Genomic DNA, 17,942 nt, shown 5'->3' with positions numbered 1-17,942 from the left:
TTTATTTATTTATTTAACCAGAGAGGGGCAGAGCAAGAGAGAGAGTGGGAAAGTGAGAAAGCAAACCACCAGGTCTGGGACGGGAACCTCAGTCTGCCATGTGGGAGTCCAGTGATGTAACCATTGTGCCATCTAGTGGCCTCAATATATATATATATATGGAGAGAGAGAGAGAGAGATGTTTTGCTGTAGGGTATGTGTGCTCGTCCAAGAAACTAAGAGACAGAAAGCAAGGACCACCCCTACCCCACCCAGGGGATGGCCATTCTGCAATGCAATCCCTTTTCCTCCATTCTCCTCTTGGGATTTTGGGCATACACATGCACATGCTCTAGCATGAGTTTAAGCCACCGAGTCCAGGAACCAGGGTCGACAATGTGGGAGTCCAGCAATGTAACCATTATCCCATCTGCTGGTCCCAAATAAACACTTAAAAAAGGAAAATAGACAGATGTAAAATGCAAACACTACGAAAAACAACTTGGTTCGTCCTCAAAAAGTTAAACGTAGGGTTTGTCTTCTGGCCTAATGATTAAGGGAGCCAGATCCCAAATAGCTAGCTGTGGTTCTAGTCCTGGCTCTAGTGGCTTGAAGAACATTCTGTGTGCCTCAGATCCCAATAGGATAGAAAAATGGAGAAGGGATTGTAGTATGAACATGCCCCACGGAAGGTACTTTATCCCTTTCTCTCTCTCTGGAGAGTGCACATATCTAGGGAAAAAATTAAAAAGTTAAACCTACAATTATTCTATGACCTAGTGATTCTACTCCTAGACATAGACCCAAAAGAATTAAAAAGAAAAATTGAAACAACTACTTGAACATCAGTGCGCACAGCAATGCTCACAATAGTCAAAAGCTGGAAGTAACCCATGTCTATCTACAGACAAATGGATGAACAAAATGTGGTATATCCACAAATGGAACATTATACAGCCATAAAAATGAATGAAATTCTGATACATGCTATATGAATGAACCTTGGAACAGTATGCTAAATAAACTAAGCCAATCAAAAAGTACAAATAGTGGGGCCGGCAAGTGGTGTGGAGGTTAAGGTGCCTGGACTCCCACATGGCTGACTGTGGTTTGAGTCCCAAACCTGGCAGCTTGCTTTCTCACTTTCCTTCTCTCCTTCTGGATAACTTTAATAAATTAAAAAAAAAAAAAAGTAAAATAATGGCAACCAATAAAATGAAATAAAGTAATAATTTTTTTAAGTAGAAATAGTGTATGCTTCCCCTTATGTGAGATACCTTGAATAGTCAACTACATGGAGAAGAAAGTAGATAGAATAGGGCCAGCCATGAAGTGTAGTAGTTGGGGAACCTGACCTCCCACAGCCAACTGTGGTTTGAATCCCAACCCTGGTTGCTTGAAAAACATGCTAAACATGTGTGTGAATGCCCCAAACTCTGACAGGATGAAAAAATGGAGAACAGATTATGGACTGTACCCCAGTGGGGGATGCTCTTCCTGGGTAGCACACACACACACACACACACACACACACTCACACACACAAACACACTGTAGATTAAAAAAAAAAAAGAATCTGACACACAGCCAGGATTTGGGAACTATAGACATACAGAAAAAATACTCATAGAAATATAATTCACAGGGACCAGCATTTGGCGTAATGGCTACATCACTGGACTCCCATGTAGTCGACTGTGGTTTGAGTCCCAGACCCGGTGGCTTAAACTCACGCCGGGCACGTGTGCATGCGTGCCCAAGATCCCAAGAGGAGAATGGAGAAGGGATTGTGGCGTGGCCATCCCACTGGGGGGTGATTTCTCATTCTCTGTCTCTCTGTCTCTCTCTGTCTTCCTGGCGAGTGCACACGCCCTATAGAAAAAAAAATACCTCAAAAAAAAAAAAAAAAGAAAGAAAAGAAATATAATTCACAGATAAGGTATTCAGGACCTTGAGGAAACTGCCCTAGACCAACAGAACTACCATTTAGCTACTTAGTATGGTGAACTAAGAAATGCCAGGTTTCTTGTCTTCCCCTTTTCTTCTTTTTTCCCTAATCTTTCCCATATATGTTGATTATGAAATACATTGACCTAAGACAACACCGAAGAGAAATGCAAGAGTTATATACTAACCAAGCCATGCTTATTTTGCTATGTAAATGTAGAGCTAACTGCAGGTAGTCACGTGCTATTATTTTGATTTAAGTATTAAGTGCCATTAGAATATGTTATACTATTGACAGCGGTTAAAAATGTAGATAGATCTGGGGCCCAGCAGATGGCAGAATGGTTACATCGCTGGATTCCCACATAATCGGCTGCGGCTGCGTTCGAGTTCTAGACCCAGTGGCTTAAAACACACTGGGCTTGTGTCATGAGTAACCAAAATTCCAAGAGGAGAATAGAGAAGGGATTGCAGCATGGCCATCCCCCCCAAGGGGTGATTTCTCATTTTCTGTCTTTCTGTCTCTTCGACACCCTAGCACACGCCCTATAGCAAAAATCTCTCTCAAAAAAAAAATAAATAAATAAAAAGGATCTGGAATTTTAAACTGCATGTTAAATTCCCATAATGATATTCCTATGAATTTACCCCCCCAAAATTGTTCTTTTTAAAGATTTTTTAAAATTTTATTTATTATCATTATTTTTAAATTTTGACCAGAGAGAGAAAGAGGGAGTGAGAAAGCAAGCCGTCAGGTCTGGGACTTGAACCATGGTCAGCCATGTGGGGGTCCAGCACCTCAACCACCATGCCACCCACCAGCCCCAATGGTTTTTTTTTTTTAAGAACTATTTTATTTCATTTATCATCATAATAATTATTTGTTTAATTTAACCAGAGAGAAACAGAGAGAGAAGGGGAAAGTAGGAAAGCAAGCTGGACCTGGAAGGTCCAGAACTTGAACCATGGTCAATCATGTGGGAGTCCAGCACTTTAACCACTATGCCACCTGCCAGCCCAGACTTATTTGTTTTATGTCTGCCTCTCCCACCAAACTAGGACAGGGGCAGAAATAGTATTATACAAGACTTCAGTAATGGTTCCTGAATGAAAAAATGAAATGAAACTGAGAGCAGAGCTTTAAGAAGAAAATGGGGGCAATGGTAGGTATGTGGGATAAAGCCAGCAGATGACATAGTAGTTAAGATACTAGATTCCCTTGGGGGCTAGCAGGTGGTGTGGTGGTTAAGGGTGTTGGAGTCCCACATGACTGACGGCGGTTCAAGTCCTGGGCCTGGCAGCTTGCTTTCTCACTTTACCTCTCTCACTCTGTCCCTCTCTGGTCAAATTAAAATAAATAAATAAAGACAGAAAGAGTAAAAAGTTAAATAAGATAATTCTTTTTTTAATAATTACTTATTTATTTTATTCCACTTGTTGTTGTTATTATTTTTCAATTTGACTGGACAGATACAGAGAGAAAGGAAAACTGAGAAAGCAAATTACCAGGTCTGGGACTCAAACCGTGGTTGTCTATGTGAGAAACCAATGCCTTTAACCACCATAGCACCTGCCAGCCCTAAATGAAATAATTCAAAAAAAAAAAAAGATGGGACCAGTAGTTGGCATAATGGCTATGTCGCTGGACTCCCATGTCATTGGCCACAATTTGAGTCCTGGACCTGGTGGCTTAAACTCACGCCAGGCACGTGTGCGTGCGTGCCCAAGATCCTGAAAGGAGAACGGAGGAGAAGGGATTACAAGGTGGCCATCCCCCCTGGGGATTGATTTCTCACTTTCTGTCTCTCTGTCTCTCTCTGTCTTTCTGCCCTATAGCAAAAACTTTTCCAAAAAAAAAGATACTGGATTTCCATATGACTGACTATGATTCAAGTCCCAGACCTGGAAACTTGAAAATCACACCGTGTGCGTGTGTGTGTGTGTACATGCGCACATGTGCGTGCATGCCCAAAATCACAAGAAGAGAACAAAAGAGAAGGAACTATGGCACGACCATCCCCCTGGGGAGTGATTTCTTACCTTCCTTCTCGCTGTCTCTCTCCAAGGAATACATGTGCCCTATGGCAATAACCTTTATAAAATAATAAGATAAAAACAGATTATCACTAAATCAAATAGACTCTTTAAGTTTTAAAAATAAATTCTGGCAGGACCAGCAGTTGGCGTAATGGCTATGTCGCTGGACTTCCATGTAGTTGACCATGATTTGAGTCCCGGACCTGGTAGCTAAAACTCACGCAAATAAATAAATAAATAAATAAATAAATAAATAAATAAATAAATAAATAAATAAATAAATAAATAAATAAATAAATAAATAAAATTTAGGCAATTTTTAAAAGTATGTTTAGCAATAGAGATATAGAGCAGTATGCACTGTGTAAAGAGCTGAGTTTACCTTATTTTTATTTTTAAAAATTATTTTATTTAAACTTTATTTATTTATTTATTATTTTTAAATTTGACCAGAGAGGGACACAGAGAGAGAGAGAGAGAGAGAGAGAGCAAATTGCCAGGTTCAGGACTCAAATCATGTTCGGCCACATGGGAGTCCAGTGTCCTTAAGCACCACGCCACCTGCCAGCCCTCACCCAGTTTTTTTTTGCTAAACCATCTACTGGGGCTTCTCTGTGCACAAGTAATGATTAGAATTGGGACCTCAGCTCTCCTTAGACACTCACCTTGTCACACTGTCCTCTTAACCACTTTGATGGAACAAGATATAAACAGAAAAAGTCTCTAGGGATTACACTCTGTGAAGAAAACAGGACTGGGCTGCCTTATGCAATTTGTTCCCTCAATTTTGATATATATTAGGATTTGGAGCTGGTCAAAGGCAAAGATAACACCTAAAAAAACTGTTGCAATGGCTCTGCTGATAAAATAGAACATCTGGGCCACTCTGGGACTGGTGGTTAGGGCAGCCAGAGCCCACCGGTCCAACCCCGCATTTCTAGTCTGGTCTTGGCAGCCTGAGGAACTCTGGGCATGTGTGCATGCATGAACAAAATCCTGAAAGTCAGGAGAGATAGGGAAGAAAGGATTGTGGTGTGACCATTTCTGATGGGGAGGGATGCTCTCTCTCTCTCTCTCTCTCTCTCTCTCCCTCTCTCTCTATTAGACAAGAGTACACACCCTTTCAGAGGGGGAGGAGGGAATCATAGTTTAGACTCCCTCTGGCGGCCATATGGAGTCAGTAGAGTAATTTGCACAATTACCACTTTCCTGTCTTCCCTGTTCTTTGCTAAGGTCCCTTTAAATAAATATTCTATTGAGAAGTTATTATTTTTACCATTAGAGAATAGATTTTTGTGGCTTCTGTTTTTAGTATAAGATTTCTGTTCCTTAAGTGGGAATATTTTTTTTTGAGAGATTTTCACTGTAGGGCGCGTGCGCTCACCAGACAGAGAGAGACATAGAAACAGAAAGCGAGAAATCACCCCCCCAGGGGGCATGACCATGCTGCAATCCCTTCTCCTCCATTCTCCTCTCGGGATCCTGGGCACGCACGCACACGTGCCTGGCGTGAGTTTTAAGCCACAGGGTCCGGGACGTGAACCGCGGTCGACTACGTGGGAGTCCAGCGACATAGCCATTATGCTAACTGCTGGTTCCCCTTAAGTGGGAATATTGTAGACTCTTTAATTTGAAAGCAGAAAGAGCAAGAGTAAAAGACAAATTACTGTAGAGGTTTCAGTGCATAGGACCGTTATCAACTAGGGCATTTAAGAACAGGGACAATATTCATCAGTAGATGGAGAAATGTGAATGAAAACAGAAACCGCAGCTCTGGAAGGAAAGAAACTCTACTATCACAAGGTTTTGAGACATCAAACAGGGAGGTGGAACTTTGTATTTTTTTTGTTTAGTGTACCTCTGTTTAATTTTGTGCTTGTGAGTGGTAAGCTCCATTAATCCAAGAGTAGTATCAACAAATATAAGATAATCATGGGCAGGTTAGATACCAGTTGCTCTGTTTTCTTTCTTGCTTTAAAAAGTTTTACTTGGGGGGCTGGAAGGTGGTGTGGTGGTTAAATGCACTAAACTCCCATACAGCCAACCGCAGTTTGAATCCCTGACCTGGTGGCTTGTTTTCTCACTTTCCCTCTCTCTTGCTTTGTCCCTCTCTGGTCAAATTAAAAATAAATGAATGAATGAATGAATGAATAAGTAAAGTTATATAAGATAATTCTTTCGAAAAAAGATTTATTTAAACTTTATTTATTTATTATTTTTTAATTTGAAAATCACACAGTGTGTGTGTGTGTGTGTGTGTGTGTGTGTGTGTGTAATGGTCATGCCACAATTCCTTCTCTTCCATTTCTCTCTCCTTTGGGGGTTTTGGGTACATGCCTGGCATGTTTTTCAAGCTACTGGGTCCAGCACTCAACCACGCAGCTGCCCTTGTGGGATCTAGCCACCGTAACCACCATGCTACCGACCAGCCCCAGTTATTCTTTTAAAATAAAATAAATGCCTGTTGTCCAGAATGTTACATCTCTCTGAACTAATATGTAAATCCACCTTTTATTTTCCTCCTACATAAAAAAGAGACTATTATAAAGCCCTGACCAAACTCAAGTGCCAAAGCGTAGCAATCCAGGCAGATAAAGAATGAGAGCAAAGGTCCTTTTTATAACAGCTCTCTTTGCTACTGGATCTAATCAAAGGGTGAGGCTTGAGTGGAGGCCAAGTAGGGACAGGGAGGAACCGCCGCACGTGAGCACCGTCTCACATGGCGACTCCCCTGTGGGAAATGAGTCTGCTTCCTTCAGAGCATCTGCACTAGCCCTCTCTGGGTGATCCCTCCTGACCTATGGTACCAACCTTGGGGCTTTCGCTCACACAGTGTCCTCTGCCAACAACTTCTTCCCCTACTCTTCACAGCGCTGGCTCCTGGTCCCTCATGTCCCGTCTTAGGCATTCCGGTCTTACACAGGCTTCCCTGACAGCCCACTTGTTCTTTCCCATTAGGGCCTGTGTGTTTCCCTCCTACCTCCTACCACTTCGTTCTCCCTTTCTTTCTTTCTTTCTTTCTTTCTTTCTTTCTTTCTTTCTTTCTTTCTTTCTTTCTTTTTTATTTTATTTTTGCCATAGTGTGCATGTGCTTGCCAGAGAGGGACAGAGACAGAGGGAAAGTAAGAAATCATTCCACACGCTGCAATCCCTTCTCTTCCATTTTCCTCTTGAAATTTTGGGCACGCATGCATTACATGCCCAGCGTGTTTTTTCAGGCTGCCAGGTCTAGGACCTAAACTATGGAATTGGCTAGGTGGGATCCAGTGCCTTAAGCACCATGCCACCTGCCAGCCCCTCCGTCACTTTTTGACAAAGTTTATATATGAGGTGACAGCAGGTGGCATAGGGGTTAAGGTGCTGGACTCCCACATTGCTCTGTACTGTTTGAATCCTGGACCTGGCAGCTTGTTTCTCACTTTCTCTTTCTCTCTCTCTCTCTCTCTCATCCTGGTCAAAATAAAAAATAATACCAACAAATTAAAAAAAGTCTATTTGTGGGACTGGCAGGTGGCATGGTGGTTTAGGTTCTGGACTCCCACATGGTCAACTGAGGTTCCAGTCCCTGACCTGGTGGCTTGCTTTCTCACTTTCCCTCTTTTCTCTCTGGTCAAATTAAATAATAATAGCAATAATAATAATAAATAAAATTAAAAATTCCTATATAAAAGTGTTTTTTTGGGGGACCAGCAGGTGGCATGGTGGTTAAGGTGCTGGACACTCCCATAGTTCGAGTCCTGGACCTTGCAGCTTCCTTTCTCCCTCCCCTCCGCCCCCCATCTCTCTCTGGTCAAATTAAAATAAATGGATGAATAAATAACATGAAATAAACAATAATTAAAAAAACTTTTTTTCTCCTTGAGTGAGTGACAGAGACAGACATACAGAGCGAGACGGCACCCCTACCAAAGTCTACTCCCAGCCCTCAGCCAGCCATGGATCACAGGCACAAGTGTACTCAGGGAAGTCTACAGACATGAACCCAGAATCCTCCCATGTGGATGGCTTGCAGGGCATCACATTTTACTGCTGCAGTACCGTCTGGCTCCTTTTCTTAATTTCTGATTTTATTTATTGGTTTGTGTCCTAGTCTGGGCTGCAATAACAAAATGTCTTAAACTGGGTAGCTTATAAACAATAGAAATTTTCTTCTTACCGTTGGGGAGGCTAGGAAGTCCAAGATCAAGGTACAGGCAGATTCTGGTGAGGCCCACCTCTGGTTAATAGATAGGGACTTCTGTGTTTTCTCCTGGTAGAAGGGGCTAGCTAGTTCTCTGGGGCTTCTTTTATTTATTTACTTACTTACTTACCTATTTAAAGTTTTTGCCATAGGGCATGTGCGTTCACCAGAGAGAGGGAAAGGGAGAAATCATCCCTAGGGAGATGACCATGCCACAATTCCTTCTCCTCCAATTCTCCTTGTGGGATTTTGGGCACACAAACATACGCCTGGTGTGATTTTCAAGCCACCAAGTTGGGGCCTCAAACCATGGTCAGTCATTTATCACTGATGTAACTTTATATTTTCTTGAACCCAGTGGCTTGAAAATCATGTTGGTCACTTGTGTATACCCAAAATCCCAGGAGAAGAATGGAGAAGGTTGTGGTGTGGTCATCCCCACTGGGGGGTGATTTCTCAATTCCCCTTTTTATATTATATATATATATATATACACACATACATATTATATATGTATATACATATATATGTATTACACACATAGGGATATATATATGTATTACATACATAGGGATATATATATGTGTGTGTGTATTACATACATAGGGATATATATATATATAACATACATAGGAATATTTTGCAATAGGGTGCGTGTGCTCACCGGAGAGACAGAGAGACAGAAAATGAGAAATCACCCAGAGGGAAGATGGCAATGCTGCAATTCATTTTCCTCCATTCTCTTCTTGGGATTTTGGGCATGCATGCACACATGCCTGGGATGAGTTTTAAGCCACCAGGTTTGGGACTCAAATCGCAGTCGACTATGTGGGAGTCTAGCGACATAACCATTACGCATTCTGCTGGGCCTACATTTTCCTTTCTCTGTCTCTCTCCCATAAGTGCACGCCCCTGTGGCAAAAATCTAAAATTAAAAAAAAGAAAGTTCATAAAGATTTAGAATGATCTGAGCTCACATTGAGTACAATTCATGTCTCCGACTCCTGTGTTGTTACATATTTGTGTAAACAGATCTGATCAAAATAATGAGAGCATAGCAATTGTATAGATGAAGAAACAGAATCTGGATGATTTTATTTCTGCCATTGGCACAACTGCCTACATTGTGTGTTTTTGTCTAAAATTTAAAATAGCAAAATAGAACGTAAATTGCAAATCGTGATATTTTGGTTTGATAAGTGTGAGTTTTAGTTCATACATGCAATATTCTACCAAAATTGAGTAATATTATTACACTAAAAATGTATTGTACATTCATTTAAAAATCGTGAGCTTTTTTTTTTTTTTTTTTTGCTATATGGCGTGTGCACTCGCCAGAAAGACAGAGAGACAGAAAGCGGGAAATCACTCCCCAGGGGGGATGGCCACACTGCAGTCTCTTCTCCTGCATTCTCTTGAGAACATAAGCATGCAGGCATATGTCCCCAGCATGAATTTCAAGCCATCAGGCCTGGGACTCAAACTGCTCAGTTGGCAGCGTGAGAATGCAAGCACCTTAGCCACTATACCACATGCTGGCCCTTTATATTTTTTATCTTAAAAGTTTTTTTAAAAAATTATTTTATTTAACTTTACTTATTTATTTTAATTTGACCAGAGAGGGACAGAGCAAGAGCATGTGTGTGAGAGAGACACCAAAAATGAAAAAGTAAGCCACCAGGTCCGGACTCGAAGCACGGTCGGCCATGTGAGAATCTAGTGCCCTTAACCACCACACTACCTGCCGGCCCCTTTATCTTTTAAAGTTTTGCCAGAGAGCACATGCACTCATGCGAGAGAGGCAGAGAGCGAGAGAGAGAGTGAGAGCGTGAGAAAGCATCCTGCTATGGGCATAGTCGTGCCGCAGTTCCTTCTCCATCATTCTTTCCTCTGGGATTTTAGGCTCACACGTGCGCAGAGTGTTTCTCAAGTCATCCCGTCTGGGACTCCAACCTCATGGTCAGCCATGTGAGATCCAGCTGCCTTAAGCACCAGGCCATGGGCAGCTGGCCCCTCAGGTGTTTTTGTTATTAGAAAAAAATGCTGCTGTAAGCATTCCCATACCCAGTCAAGTTTCCCTAGACACATGCCTGGGATTTAATTTTAGATCACGAGTTATATCCGTGTGTAACTTTACAAGAAACTGCCAAAGTGGTTTTGAAAGTGATTCTATACATTTGCACATGCATCATAATACATGAGAATTCATATGACCCATTCCATCACATTTGACCCCCTTAGATTTTTTTCTTCCTTTTCTTTTTAAGACAGAGTCCTTTGGGGCCAGCAGGTGGCATGGTAGTTTAGGCACTGGACTCCCACATGGCCAACCGTGGCTCAAGTCCTGACCTTAGCAGCTTGCTTTCTCACTTTCCTTCTTTCTCTCTCTCTTTGGTCACATTAAAAAATAATAATAATACTAGGGGGCCGGCAGGTGGCATGGTGGTTGGGGCACTGGACTCCCACATAGCCAACCATGGTTCAGGTCCCAGATCTGGCAGCTTGCTTTCTCACTCTCTCTTTCTATCTCTCTCTGGTCAAAATTGAAGAATAGTGGAGACCAGCAGTTAGCGTAATGGCTATGTCACTGGACTCCCATGTAGTTGACCGCGGTTCAAGTCCTGGACCAGATGGCTTAAACTCACACCAGATGCGTGTGCGTGTGTGCCCAAGGTCCTGAGAGGAGAATGGAGGAGAAGTGATTGTGGCGTGGCCAACCCCCGTGGAGGGTGATTTCTCACTTTCTGTCTCTCTGTCTCTCTCTGTCTTTCCGGTGAGCGCACGTGCCCTATAGCAAAAAAACTCTCTCAAAAAATTTGAAGAATAATGATAATAATTAAAATAAAAAATAAAAATAAATATTTAATAATAAGAAATAAATAAAATTGAATAAATACTTCTATACAAAAAAAGAGTCTCCGTTGCCATCTTCTTGTCTCAGCCTCCCAAGTAACCAGGAGCACAGGTACAGGCCAGCACTCCTGGCTCCTCCGATTTTTAATCTAAGGGATATATTATAAAAAAGTATTTCAACATGGTCTTAACCTGCATTGCCTTGGTTACTAAATCATGAGGATGTACTGTTCAGATGTCCCTTCAAGAAAGAACTTAGCATTTAGCTGTAAGGATTGCAAATTAGCTGAAAGGCTCCCTCTGTCGGTGCCTTCAAGATCTACTTCAGGTTTCAGGGCAAGGACAGACACTTCCAGAATTACCTCCAGCCCGTGACTGAGTGGACCAGTTTATTGACCATTTCTGCTCTGAGACGGGTTTATTGGGCTGTCTTTGTACCTGGGCTCCTCTGTGTTAACCAAGACTGTCAAATTTGCATTGTGGTCTAAGGCTTGCCTGTCCAATACGGCTTCCTCCCCACTTCATCTCTAAAAAATTGGTTCCAGTTACTCTCCAGTAAACCTTTCTGAGTTTTTGGTGTCTACACCCCCTGAGGCACAAATTGACTCCATTTTTCTGTAGCAAAGCAAAGGCTTTAGTTGAAACACTAGCTGGTAGCATTTGTTTTTACCTATTTGCATTTAGAGTATGTGTACAGTCAAAGTGCACTATAGAGAGAAGCTATTGGTACTTTTTCTTTTTTCTTTTCTTTTTCTTTTATTTTTGACAAGTTTTTGCTATAGGGCGCATGCGTTCGCCAGAAAGACAGAGAGAGACAGAGAGACAGAAAGCGAGAAATCACCCTCCAGGGAGGATGGCCACACTGCAATCCCTTCTCCTCCATTCTCCTCTTGGGATCTTGGACACGCATGCACTCATACCCAGCACGTGTTTAACCTATTGTTGTCGACTCTAATCCCAGTCGACAACATGGGAGTCCAGTGACACAGCCACTACGCCAACTGCTGGTCCCTCTTTTTTATTTTTTTTTGAGAGATTTTGCCTTAGGGTATGTGCGCTCACTGGAAAGAGAGAGAGAGATACAGTGAGAGGGAAAGTAAGAAATCACGCCTCTGCGAGGGAGGTGACCATGCTGCAATCCCTTCTCCTTCATTCTCTTCCTGGGGTCTTGGGTACCCATACAATGTGTCCAGTTGTGATTTTTCCTTCCTTCCTTCCTTCTTTTTTTTTCTTTTTTAACTCCCAGAGGACACATGCATGTGAGAGGAGAGAGAGAACCCTCCAAAGGACATGGTCACACTGCAATCCTTCCTTCAATTCTCTGTCCTATCAGGATCCTGGGCAATTTGTCTGTCCCCACAGTGTTTTTCAAGATTTGGACTCTTTCTGGCCGTATGGGAGCTGGCTTCCTCTGCAAGATGACTAACCACTGTGCTAGGATCTGCCTGATTTTCTTCTTTAGCTTTTTAAAAAAGGTTTTGGCCATAGGGCGCATGCACTTGCCAGAGAGACAGAGAGAGATAATGAGAGGAAAAGTGAGAAATCACCTTTCTTCTCCTTGGACTTTGGGCACACGTGCCTGCACACCCGTGTGAATTTCAAGCTGCTGGGTCTGGGACTGTACTGTGATTGGTCATATGGGAGTCCAGTGCCTTAACCACCAGGCCACCTGGTGGCCCCACTTTAGTTTATTTTTATGGTGGATTAATTACATTAATAATTTTTGAATGTTGAAATAGTCTTGCATATATGGAATAAATTCTCCATTTTAAAAAAGAATTATTTTATTTAATTGTGTTTATTTTTAATTTGGAGAGAGAAAGAGAGGGAAAGTGAGAAAGTAAGCCACCAGGTGTCTGGGACTTGAACTGCAGTCAGCCATGTGGGAGTCCAGCATCCTTACCTACTGTACCACCTTCCGGCTCTAATCCTCCATTTTTTTCTTTTTTGTTTTCTTTATTGCCAGAGGGCATGTGTCTGGGGGGGATGGGGAGCCAGAGCACCCTCCAGGGGCATAGTCATGTCACAATCCCTTCTCTTTCTGGGATATTGGGGTATACATGTACACATACACATGGGCCTAGAGTATCCTTCAAGCTGCTGAGTCTGGGACTTAAACCACAAGATTGGCCATGTGGGATCCAGACACCTTAACCACCATGCCACGAGCTGGCCTGGTATATGCTTTTCATTTTACATGATTAGATTCCACTTGTTAATGTTTTGTTGAGGATTTTTGCATCCTAAGTTCATGAGAGATGTTGGTCTTTAGTTTTAGTTTTCTTTTTTTAAACAACCAAGAGATCTGTTATTTATTTATTTATTCATACTACTTTATTTAATTAATTTTATTTATAATTATTTTTAAATTTAACCAGTGAGAGACAGAGAGAGAGGGAAAGTAAGAAAGCAAGCCCGGTCCGGGACTCTAACTGTGGTCAGCCATAGAGGAGTCCAGCGCCTTAACCACCGTGCCACCTGCTGGCCCTGCTTTTATTTATTTATTTATTTATTTATTTATTGGAGAGGTTTTTGCTATAGGGCGTGTGTGCTCACCAGAAAGACAGAGAGAGACAGAGAGATCACCCCCTATTATGCCATGAATTCATAGGGAAATATGTTCCAGCAGCTCAGGTTCCTTCCTTTTTGTTAAAGAGGTATCTATTTAGTTGTATTTATTATTATTTTTAAAAATTTGAACAGAAGGAGACAGAAAGGGAATGTGAGAAAGCAAATTTCCAGGTCTGGAACTTGAACCACGGTGGGCAATGTGAAGTCCAGCACCTTAACCACCATGCCACCTGCTGCTCTTACAGGCTCTTTTCTACTGGTTCTCACAAAACAGCTTCTCTATAGAGAGCAAGCTGGTGCTTCAGTTGACCCAGGTACTTTGTCTTTGTCTTTTGGGTTTTGCCATAAGGCCTCTGCACTCACTGGAGACCATGCGACAATCCCTTCTCTTCCATTCTCCTCTCAGGACTTTGAGCATGCCTGTACATGTGCGCAGTGGGATTTTTGAGTCTCCAGGTCCAGGACTCGAACTATGGTTGGCCATGTGGGAGTTCAGTGCCTTAATCACCATCCTGCCTGTTGGCCCCAATGTGACAATATAATGGCAATTTTTCATCTTTGGTCATAAATGACATTAGTTAATAATTTTTCATTCTGTCCTTGCTCAGATTTAATTTTGGGACTTTATTAACTTTATGAAATGGTTTGAGTGACTTCTTTCTATTCTCTCAAAGTTTCTTTTTCTTTTTCTTTCTTTTTTAAGGTTCTTACTAACCCATTTTTCTTTTTAAAAATTCCCAAAGAAAATTTAATGGCGGGCCAGACAGTAGCACAATGATAATGTAATGCTCTGGAAGGCTGACCCACATGGGAAGAATCCAAGTTCATGCCTGGAGACCTTCCTGAACACACCAGGCTCACACATGCTCATAATCTGGGACTGGCTGAACCTAGGGTTGGATCATAGCATTGAGACCCTACTGAGAGGCCAGCAGTTATGATGGTTAAGACAACTGGATCCCATATGGCCAACTGCACATACTGAGTCCTGGACTTGGTGGCTTGAAAAACACACTGGGTGTATGTGCATGGGTGCCCAAAATCCCAAGAGGAGAGTGGAGGAGAAGGGATTGCAGTGTGGTCATCCCCTTGAGAGGTGCTTTCTTACTTTCTCTGTCCCTCTCTGGTGAGCATACTTAAAAAGAAAGAAAGAAAGGAAGATGCTGTACAGATGGACTGCTCGGGAATCCTTTTCTGAACCCCTGAGTCACCAGCATGGCTATTCCATTTTCAATTCTCACTTTATTACCTCCTCCAACTGGTCGTGCCCACTCTCTTGGCTCTCCATCTCCCTGCCTGAATGCTCACACTTCACACTCAATCTTTACCCTGAATGGCGGCTCCTGCCAACTGGCATCTACTAGTGAAATTCCTTCCATGGCTTGCTCACTGGCTCCATGCCTTAATGTAAAGCCCTCAGATGACCTATCTCCTCTGCCCTCGATACAGTGGCAACAACAATCACCTGGGAGAAGTAGCAGATTATGTCTGGGGAAGGTCTAGGTATTGTGAGCCCTGACTCATTAGCAGTTCTTCTACCTATTTTATTCTTTTTCTTTGCCAGAATGCAACCACCAATGGGGTGCGGTCATGCTCCAATGCCTTCTCCATTTCTCCATCTTATTGTATTTGGGGCACACACACTAATGTGCTCGTTGTGTTTTCAAGGCACTGGGGCTGGGACTCAAAACAGCCAGCTACGTGGGATATAGCACCTCTCACCTCCCACAATTCTCCATACTACCATACTACCATAGTACTTTAAGACTCCGGCAGCCCCAGTGTCTTTACTGGTAAGTTACACCAAATGTTTAAAGAAGAATTTATATTGGCAATAAACTGCTTCACACTGGAGCCCTGGGGAGCAAGTGTCGCTGTCAGATCTGACCTCTTGGGACTCTGATGAGAGCTCATATCAGACCTGTTGGGAAGAACACAAGAAGAAACACCGAGACTCTTCAGTCGATTCCACAGAATTCTCTAAGAAATGTTCAGAGAAATGGAAGACTATGTCTGCAAAGGAAAAGTTGAAGCTTGACAATATGGAGAAAAGTGACAAAGTTCATTATGACAGGGAGATGAAAAACTATGTTCCTCCCAAAGATGATAAGAAGGGAAAGAAAGAAGATCCCAGTGCTCCTAAAAGGCCACCATCAGCCATCTTCCTGTTTTGCTCTGAATGTCACCCAAAGATCAAAAGTGAACACCCAGGCCTGTCCATTGGGGATACTGAAAAAAAAAAAAATCAGGTGAAATGTCTTCTGAACAATCAGCAAGAAAGAAATAGCCATATGAGCAGAAAGCAGTTATGCTAAAAGGCAACGTGAAAAGGATGTTGCAGGATACTGGGCCAAGGGCAAAAGCAAAGCAGGAAAGAAAGGCCCTGGCAGGCCAACAGGCTCAAAGAAGAATGACCAGAGAGGAAGAGTAGGAGGAAAAAAGATGATGAGGAAGAAGATGAAGAAGAAATGGCTACTCTGCAATAATGTATGTGAATGTTCAGGGTTTTTTCTCGTGAATTCAAGTGCAGCTCAATGTTAGCTTCAGTATACAAACGGTATGGATTTTTGTATAGCTGATAAGATTCTTTGTAGAGAAAATACTTTTTTTAAGAATGCAGGTTGTATGGGACCAGCAGATGGTGTAATGATTATGTCACTGGATTCCCACGTAGTCAACTGTGGTTCAAGTCCCGGACCTGGTGGCTTAACACTCATGCCAGGTGCGTGTGTGTGCATGCCCAAATCCAGAGGAGAGATTGGAGGAAAAGCATTTGTGGCGTGGCCGTCTTCTGAAGGAATGATTTCTCAGTTTCTGTCTGTTTCTCTGGCTCTCCGGTGAGTGCACGCACCATATAATAAAAATTTCTCTATGAAAAAAAAAAAAAAAAGAATGCAGTTTGTGGGAGCCAGCAGGTGGCATGGTGATTAAGGCACTGGACTCTCACCTAGCGGGCTATGATTTGAGTCCCAGACGTGGTGGCTTGCTTTCTCACTTTCCTTTTCTTTCTCTCTCTCTGATCAAATTTAAAAACAGTAATAAATAAAATTAAATAAATAGTAATTATAAAAGTTTAAAAAAATGAATGCAGGCTGTGGACCAGCAGGCGGCATGGTGATTAAGGTGGTGAACTCCCACATGACCAAGTCTCAGGCTCAGCAGCTTTAGAGACATGCTGGGCATGTGTGTGTGTGCCCAAAATCCTGGGAGAAGAATAGAGAATGGGATTGCGATGTGGCCATTCCCCCTGGGAGGGCATTTCTGACTTTCTCTCACCGTCTCTTTCTCTGGTGAAAACATGTACCCTATGGCTAAAACCTTAAACAGCAGAAAAAGAATGTACGTTGTAGCTTTTTGAGGGCTACTACATACAGTTAGTTAGATTTTATTGCTGCTGATGTTGAATGTTCCTCAATATTTAGTGGCTTAATTTCTTGACTTGTGTATGGTAGCACACAGAACACTCAAAGGAATTGGTATCAGTAGTAACTTTTGGCTTTTTTAGGTTGTTGCATTCTATGTTATTTTTTCAATTTTGTAATAAAATTGTGTATGTGTGTGTGTATATATATATATGTATATATAAAAGAATTGACACTTATCCTTCACAAACACTTGTAAAAAATGGAATGACAGAGAATACTTTCCCAATTTATTCCATAAGGCCAGTATTATCCTAATATCAGAAGTAGGCAAAGTGCCGCCAGGTGGCATAGTCATTGAGAGACTGGACTCCCATGTGGCTGACCATGGTTTGCATGTTGGACTTGGTGACTTGCTATCTCACTTTCCCTCTCTCTCTGTCTCTCTGTGGTGAGGATATGTGCCCTACAGCAAATTGAATAATGATAATAATAATAACTAAAGTAAATAAATAATTTAAAAAATGAATCTAATACATCAGATGAGCAGACACAAACCACATAATCATCTCAATTGACACAGTAAAAGCACTTGACAAAATTCAACACCATTTTATGATAGAAAACATTCAATAAACTAGTAATAGAAGGGAACTTCCTCAACCCCATAAAGGACATCTATGAAAAAACCCACATGGCTAACATCCTATTGAAGGATAACAGACTGAATTCTTTCTCCTTAAGAACAGGAACAGGGCAGGAACCAGCAGTTAGCGTAATGGCTATGTTGCTGGACTCCCACATAGTTGACTGCGGTTCGTGTCCCGGACCCGGTGGCTTAAAACTCACGCCAGGCACGTGTGCGTGCGTGCCCAGGATCCCAGGAGGAGAATGGAGGAGAAGGGATTGCGGCGTGACCATCCCCCCTGGGGAGTGATTTCTTGCTTTCTGTCTCTATGTCTCTCTCTGTCTGTCTGGCGAGCGCACGCGCCCTATAGCGAAAACCTCTAAAA

The 17,942-nt window shown here is 42.2% G+C and overlaps 1 pseudogene; it reads right to left on the bottom strand.

The window, feature by feature from the left end:
• The window catches only part of LOC102469815 (eukaryotic translation initiation factor 2 subunit 3-like), a 14,536-nt pseudogene extending 7,665 nt beyond the window's left edge, over positions 1-6,871 (bottom strand).
• Positions 6,872-17,942: the final 11,071 nt, after the last annotated feature.

Source organism: Tupaia chinensis, unplaced genomic scaffold, assembly GCF_000334495.1.
Source record: "Tupaia chinensis unplaced genomic scaffold, TupChi_1.0 Scaffold138407_1, whole genome shotgun sequence".
Lineage (NCBI taxonomy): Eukaryota > Metazoa > Chordata > Mammalia > Scandentia > Tupaiidae > Tupaia > Tupaia belangeri.
Note: the sequence above shows the minus strand (reverse complement) of the source record. Positions and strands in the feature narration are given on the sequence as shown.